The following is a 7,311-nucleotide window of genomic DNA, read 5'->3' on the forward strand; positions in this document are numbered from 1 at the left end:
GCTTTCAAAAAGATTGAGCTATATTGGGAAGACATTCCAGATACAAACAATAACATTTGTCATTAAGAAATAGCAAACTAAAACAACAGTTATAACTGCTACACTTCTATCATGGCCAAAATCCCAAACACTGGCCACACCAAATATTGGTGAGGATGTGGAGAACCAGGAATCTTTCTCATTACTGAACAGAAAACAAAATGGTGCACTCATTTTCTAGGACAGTTTGGAAGCTTCTTAGAAAACTAAAAGTACTCTTATCACATGATCCCACATATAAGTGTTCAAATGAACGAAAAACTCTTATCTACAAAAAAAACATGGATGTTTATAGCATTGTTATTCATAATTGCCCCAAACTAAAAGTGACTAAGATGTCCTTCAGAAAGTGAATGGATCAATAAACTATGCCAATTCTATGTAATGTAATAATGTCGAGTGATAAGAAGTAAAAGGGCTATCAATCTATGAAAATCCATAGAGAAACTTTAATGGTATATTAGAGTGTGAAAGAAGCAAATCTGAAAGTGTACACCTTGTATTTCAACTAAATGGCATTCTGGAAAGAGTAAACCATGGAGAAAATAAAAACATAGAGGATTAGTAGCACAGGCACAAATGTCAATGGCATGAACTTCTGGGCCCATGCAGCACAAGAGAAAATCCTCTAAAAATATTACTCAAATAACATCAATAATTTGAAAAACTAATTTCCTAACTTGATTATATCACTGTCTACTTAAATAAGTCCATTGCTTCCTGGCAAAAGTATTCCTAAAGTCTGACCTGAATATTCTCTGCAATCTCTCTCTGGTAACTTCTCTTTCTCCTGCTTCTCTCCCCAGACATCCCCCCTCAGTTACATTTCTCATTGCTCTCCAAGCTTGCCCATGCAATGGTGGTCCTGTATATTTCCACCTGCCATTGCTTTTTATTCCTTTATGAGGCGAACTCTTCCAACACGAATCATCTCAAACATCATGTTTGTGTGAAAATTTCATCACAACTTCTGTGATCTCATATTTATCATTGCACATATCCTACGGAATTATAAATAGGTTGTTTTCATATCTACTCTCTTTCACCAATCTTTGATTCCTTAAAGTACAAACTATTTATTGCGCAATTTTCTATACTTAGTAGCTATCACAATGCTATTATGTCTTCAGTAAAGTATTATTAAATTAGTGAATTATCATTTGTTCATCCAGTATATTGTAATAAATTGCCTGGAAATAAACAAGTGATCTAAGTGTTATATGGATCTAGTTTTCAAGTGGGATTTCTTGTACTACATAACAAATGTTCAAGGTGCCACTAAAACAAATATGCTTTCTAAAGAAAAAGTACTTGCCACATTGAATTATAGTTTAGAAGGGCTGTTGTTGACCTTTATTATAACATTTCTTTTTAATAGTGCCATACAATTTTAAATCTGCATAAATGGTGCTGTGTATCAGCATGTGTTATTACTTTCCTGGAAAAATAGCTCATAAACTATAGTCCATGGTTTAAACCTGGCCCACTGCTTGCTTTTGTAAATAAAGATTTATTGGAACATAGCCACACTCATCCCTTTGGATATTATCTATGGCTGCTTCTGTGGTACAACAGTCCAAATTGAATTCTTATTACAGAGACTGTATGTCCTATAAAGCTGAAGTGTTTATTACCTATCACTTTCCAAAAACTTTTGCCAACTGTAGTATGGGCTCTAAAATCAATCTATCTGGGTATCACTTCTGCTGCATCACTTGGTAGGCAGGTGATATAGAGCAAAGTATTTCAGTTTTCTATTCTCTTAGTTACCTATTTATTAATGCTGATAATATGAAAATCTAGACATAGAACTACTTTTAAAATGAAAATATAAAATTCTTGCAAAGAATATGATATATTGTAAGAGGTCAAAATGCTGTTCATTTATTTGGATAGTTAGTTTAGTTTCTTACTTTTCAATACTCAATATAACAGTGAGCTAAGATGGTAGAATTAATATAATATGTGGAACATGCAAAGTACTGCATCTAATACACAAAATATTTCAGTGTTAGCCTGTTTTGTCTAAAAGTTAGAAATTCAATCAAAATATAAAAATTACATGTTAAAATGAATTTATTAAAGCCTTCTTTAACCTGCTTATAAAAGCTGTGAATACATTACTTTTCATGTTTATCATCCACAGTTTGAGAGTGACTTTTTTATATAATAGATGATAAAAATATGATAAAGAAGTTATTTCCAGGCCATATTATTACACTTACTCATAAGAATGTAACTATTTTGAGGTCTATTTGGTATCAAGATCTAAGGTTTTAACTCTCTTTACCCTGCCCCTACTTGCTAGGAGATAAGAAATATAATAGCTAGAGATAGATTTACTGAATTTGTGGGGTACGCTAGATGACATAAAATGCTTTTCAAGTAGACAACCTGGCATGAAGTTATAATGCCATTCCCCATATCCTCAGGGGATCAGTTCCAGAACTCTATGTACATACCAAAATTGGCAGATGCTCAAGTCTCCTTTATAAAATGACATAGTAATTGTATATATCCTATGAACATACTCCCATATATTTTAAATCATCTCTTGGTTATTTATAACTAATATAATTTAACTGCCTGCAAAGAATTGTTACATTGCATTGTTTAGCAATAATGACAATAAGAAAGTCTACACCTCTGAAGAGACAAGATTTCAAATATATGTGTATATGATATATATATTCCTACAATTACTTGAATCTGAATTCAGAACCCATGGATACAGAAAGCCAACTATAGTTAAATCTACTGTTCTGTCCCCTAAGCAACTGAAAAAGTTGACCACTCAATTATCTCTCAATGGAAATTTTCCTTTACTCTTGAAATTATTGAGAGGAATTAGGAAAGTATGAAGACTACATGGACATAATCTGTAAAATGTTAATATGTAAACATAATATGTAACATAATATGTAAAATGTTACCTAAAATTAAGGTCAGCCACTCATGGAGGCAAAATGGAATTATTGTTCTAGTTAACTATTATATGATTTCCTCACAGGGGGAGACTAAATAAAGCTTCTAGCCTTTGCTCACACTATGTTGTCCACCTGGAATACCCTTTCTATAAATTCCTCCTGACCAAATCTTATTCATTTTTTGAAGACCACTACATAGAAAAGCATTTTTTTCCTAATAAACTTCTCATTCTTCCTTGGAATTTTAAAACTCTCATGTAATCAACTTAGCTGGTTCAAAATATGCAGAATATAAAATACAGAAGGCATAAAGCATAATATGTGCTATATAGGTGCACACATATAGAAATGAATGTGTGTGCTTGTGTGTTTGTGTTTTCCAAGAGTTCTGTGAGGAGCTAGAAAAAGTAAAATTTAACACTCTGACACCTGGAAACTGATCTTGATTTATACCTTGAAAGTTTGGCTTCTGGAAGCCCATAATCCCTCTTTGAAATATATGTTCAATCCCAGGTAGCCAAATGTCCAGTAAGTCTCTCAGTAATTATTACTCTCTAGGTCTTTTCCCAAGAATCATGTCCTGTGCCATCTAAGATAAGGAATTCAGCTTTTGGTCATTTCTTGCCATGTTCAATCCCACTGTGCATTTGTGAGTTTTAAATCTTTTATTATCATTGTTATTTTATTATTACTATTATTAAGTGAGGGAGTCATGAAGAGAGTTCAGGTGGAGCAGTACTCATCTCTCTACCTCTTTGATGTTTTCTTCAGTTCTGTCTTGCTTTTATTTGCACCCCAGCCCCACTCTCTCTCAGTTTGTACCCCATACTCACTCTCTCTCAGTTTGTCCCTAGGGAATCTACATTCTTCTTATTCTATTAGTCACAAAAACCTGTCTTTTTCTTTGATGTTACTGGGAAACACAGGGCTTCATTTTGAAGTGCTCAGTGCAACAAAGGATCATTCAATGGAAGAGATCATTGAACCCATCCTAAAAAGCGGTCATGTGCTTGGAGACAGGTGTTTCCTACTTGCCTAATCAATGCCCCTGCTCCCTGTTACATAAGTATATTCACATTTAAGGGATCAGCATAGCCTTTACCTAACACAAGAAACAACTTTGGAATTGTAGCTGACAATCTCTCAATGTTTATTGGTAGACTTTGACTGATGAACAAGTTAATAAACAAATTACAAGTTTCTCTGGAAAAGGAAGCAGTTGTGTATCTATTACCTGAACACACTGCTGGGCTCATATGACCTACTTTATAAACTTTAGATATAGTTGAACACAGAACTGGAAATCGGGAGTCTTTATGATTTGTATGGTTAGACACATTTTGCATATTATGCAAATGTTTATAGATCAAATTAATTGTTAATGCCCCTGCACACTGTGGTATTTTATTGAGCTCCTTAGTTAAAATGATTAGCTATCATTTATTTAGTTCTGTATGTTAAAAAGGATTTAAACAGAATGGCACCCTGCTGTCCTAGACATTGTTAAATATATGCCTCTTGCTTTGAATTGTTTGCAATCTGTAATAATCCAATCTAAGATAAGTGTCATGTAATAAAAGCTATAATTGTGCTGTGACTAGTTACATTAATGTTATAAGAATTAGAGTAAGAAGATGAATTAGTTTAGAGAAAAGTAGACAACACAGAAGTGTCAAGTGAATCGAAGACCAAGATAAAATGATTCCAGGTTTAAAAGCTGAGAGGAATGACATTTCAAAATCTGAGTCTCGTTTTCCATAGTATTAACACAATTAACTGGAAACCTAAAAAAAACATAATGTTCCCTATTTGGGATCTGTAAAACAATAATTTATATTTAGACAAAGTGAATTTAAAAATATGCTGTATTATTTAATCTCAATTAGTTAAGAAAAAATGTACTACCTTGCTGGTATGTGGCAAGGAAGGGACAAAGGTAGAAGGACTAGCATTGATTGACAGCCACAGTGGCACAGTCTCACTCTTATCCAGTGTGCATGTCATTTAAATTTAGAAATACTGGAGCAAAAGTTATGCATGTGTCAATCACATCATAGAAAACATGAGCAATCAATCCAGTTATGACTTGTTCCTCTGCTGTAAGGAAAATCAGAGCTTGGAGGGAAAAGTAGGGAAATGGAGCATTGAAGTGAGACCAAGATCTCTGTAAGCGCTGCCACATGAGGACAGAGCAGAATGACCACCTATGAACCATCAGGCTCCCTCACCAGATATGCTTTTGAACTCTCAGCCTTCAAAATTGTTGCTTAAGCTACCCAGTCTATAGGTTATAGCAGCCCTAATCAAATAGGATAGAATTCAATATGAATATATACACAGATTCAAAAATAGAAAGCAATTAAAAGTCCAGATGCATAAAAAATGTGAGATAACAAGATAAAGTGTGAAAGAGGGTGTTTTAAATGAGAACAAAATATCCAAAGAAATTTTCAGAGCAAGATATGTAAAGGGGTTGTCAGAGACATGGCTATTATCCAACAGGATTGATTGTGTCAGGCATTTGATGAATTTTAGTTTAAAATACAAATGCCAAAAGAGGAAAAAGGAAAAACATAGAAAAAACTAAGCAGTTTTGGAATACTTAAATTACAACCACAATAATTTATAATTGATATGCTATGTAATATACACAGACAGATGAAGATATTCACATTGATTATCTTTAGAATACCTTTTAAGACTTTGGGAAGACAAGGATCCTGCAGTTTTCCTTATAAATTCTGTTCAGATTGTCCCAGGGAATAATGCAGTCACTTGAATTCAAAATGAACTTAAAGATCATAAGTAAAGGGCAATGATGAATAGGTCCTAAAGCCTTCTGGGGGAAATATTCAGTGAACTCCTTCAGGTTTGGTACTAATGATCTGTAAGAGGGTGTGCACAGCATGTTAATGACATTTTTTGATAATATTAAATTGAGAGAGGCTGGAACGTATGTCAGATCAGAAAAATATCTGTTATAGAAATGGTTATGAGAAAGTTAGGAACATGAGGAAAATAATAAAATGGCATCCAGGGACACTCAATTCTAAGCAGTATATCATAAGAGTGATTTTTTTTAAAAAAAAATAACCAAAGTAGAGAACATCAATGAAAGAATAACTGGAACTGCTTTAGATTCTAAGAGTAAAAGAAAGATTATTTATAGGATGCATGAGCAGGGCTATTTCTATATGGCCCAGGAGGGAATTCCAACAACTGGTGACACAGAAAATATGAAATATTTGGGGGGCACATGAAGGCTTTTTATTTATATTGGAAGCTGCTAAAAGCAGCAGGGAGGTTACTGGAAAAAGAAGTATTATCAAATTTATCTTCTGGAATATTTTGTATATATGTGTGTGTATATATAATATATATGTATATAATATACAATCAAATAAATTAATTCAAGGAAGGAGGAAACAAGTTTTAAGTACAAATTTTAGTACTCAAAGAGAGAACTATGTTCTGCTAGAAGAATACAGCATCATAATGTAACAGTGTTTCCATATTATAGTAATATAAACCCTACAAAAAGGAGTGAAAAATAATTGGACTCCACTATACTGTTAAATAAAATAGAATGGACAATTTCTCCAGAATTTTCTAAGAACAAAACTATTAAATTCTAGTCAAGTTTCTTTTTTTCACTACTTTTTAATTTTTTTTTCTTTTCATACATAGAATGATAATGCTAATAGTTGCAGGGTGACTTTTGCCAAATACAAATAAATATTGCTTTATTATCAACAATAGAAATTTTAAGAACATGCTCCAATGTTACTTTGTGTAATTTTGGAAACTCCACATGGATCAGATGCATAGATTTCCTTCTTTTCCATGGGCTGTAATGGTGTTACCTTAAGTCCCATTATTCAGAAAGAGTTCAACAGAAGAGTGAAATGGCTTATTCAAGTCTCTCTGAAGGCATCAGACCAAGGGCAACATCCCAGGGGAATGGTGCTCTGTTCTCCACAGTGCGGTTTCATATACCAAAGCATGGAACAGGAAACTGTGTTCTGGGTCTACTTCTAGGTCACTCAGGTCTAGGAAGCAGAGGATCCAAGATGGATTCATACACCATGACTTTGCAGAGTTTGTGCTTTCCTTTCCCATTTTGAGTTGTGCCAAATTAGAGGACTGTATTTCAAATGAAACACTTCTACCATTGGATACCACAAATAACTCAGTGAACTTAAAATTAAAACTTTTCCCAAATATACCTCATTTCAGGGGTCCTACAAACAAACAAAAAAGGTCTTTCTATGTATGGAGAATAATCAATGCTAGTTACTTAATATTCTACATATATGGAGCCAGGAAAGACTATGTCTAAATCTCT

The sequence above is a fragment of the Ictidomys tridecemlineatus genome, chromosome 5 (genome assembly GCF_052094955.1).
Source record: "Ictidomys tridecemlineatus isolate mIctTri1 chromosome 5, mIctTri1.hap1, whole genome shotgun sequence".
NCBI classification, from domain to species: domain Eukaryota; kingdom Metazoa; phylum Chordata; class Mammalia; order Rodentia; family Sciuridae; genus Ictidomys; species Ictidomys tridecemlineatus.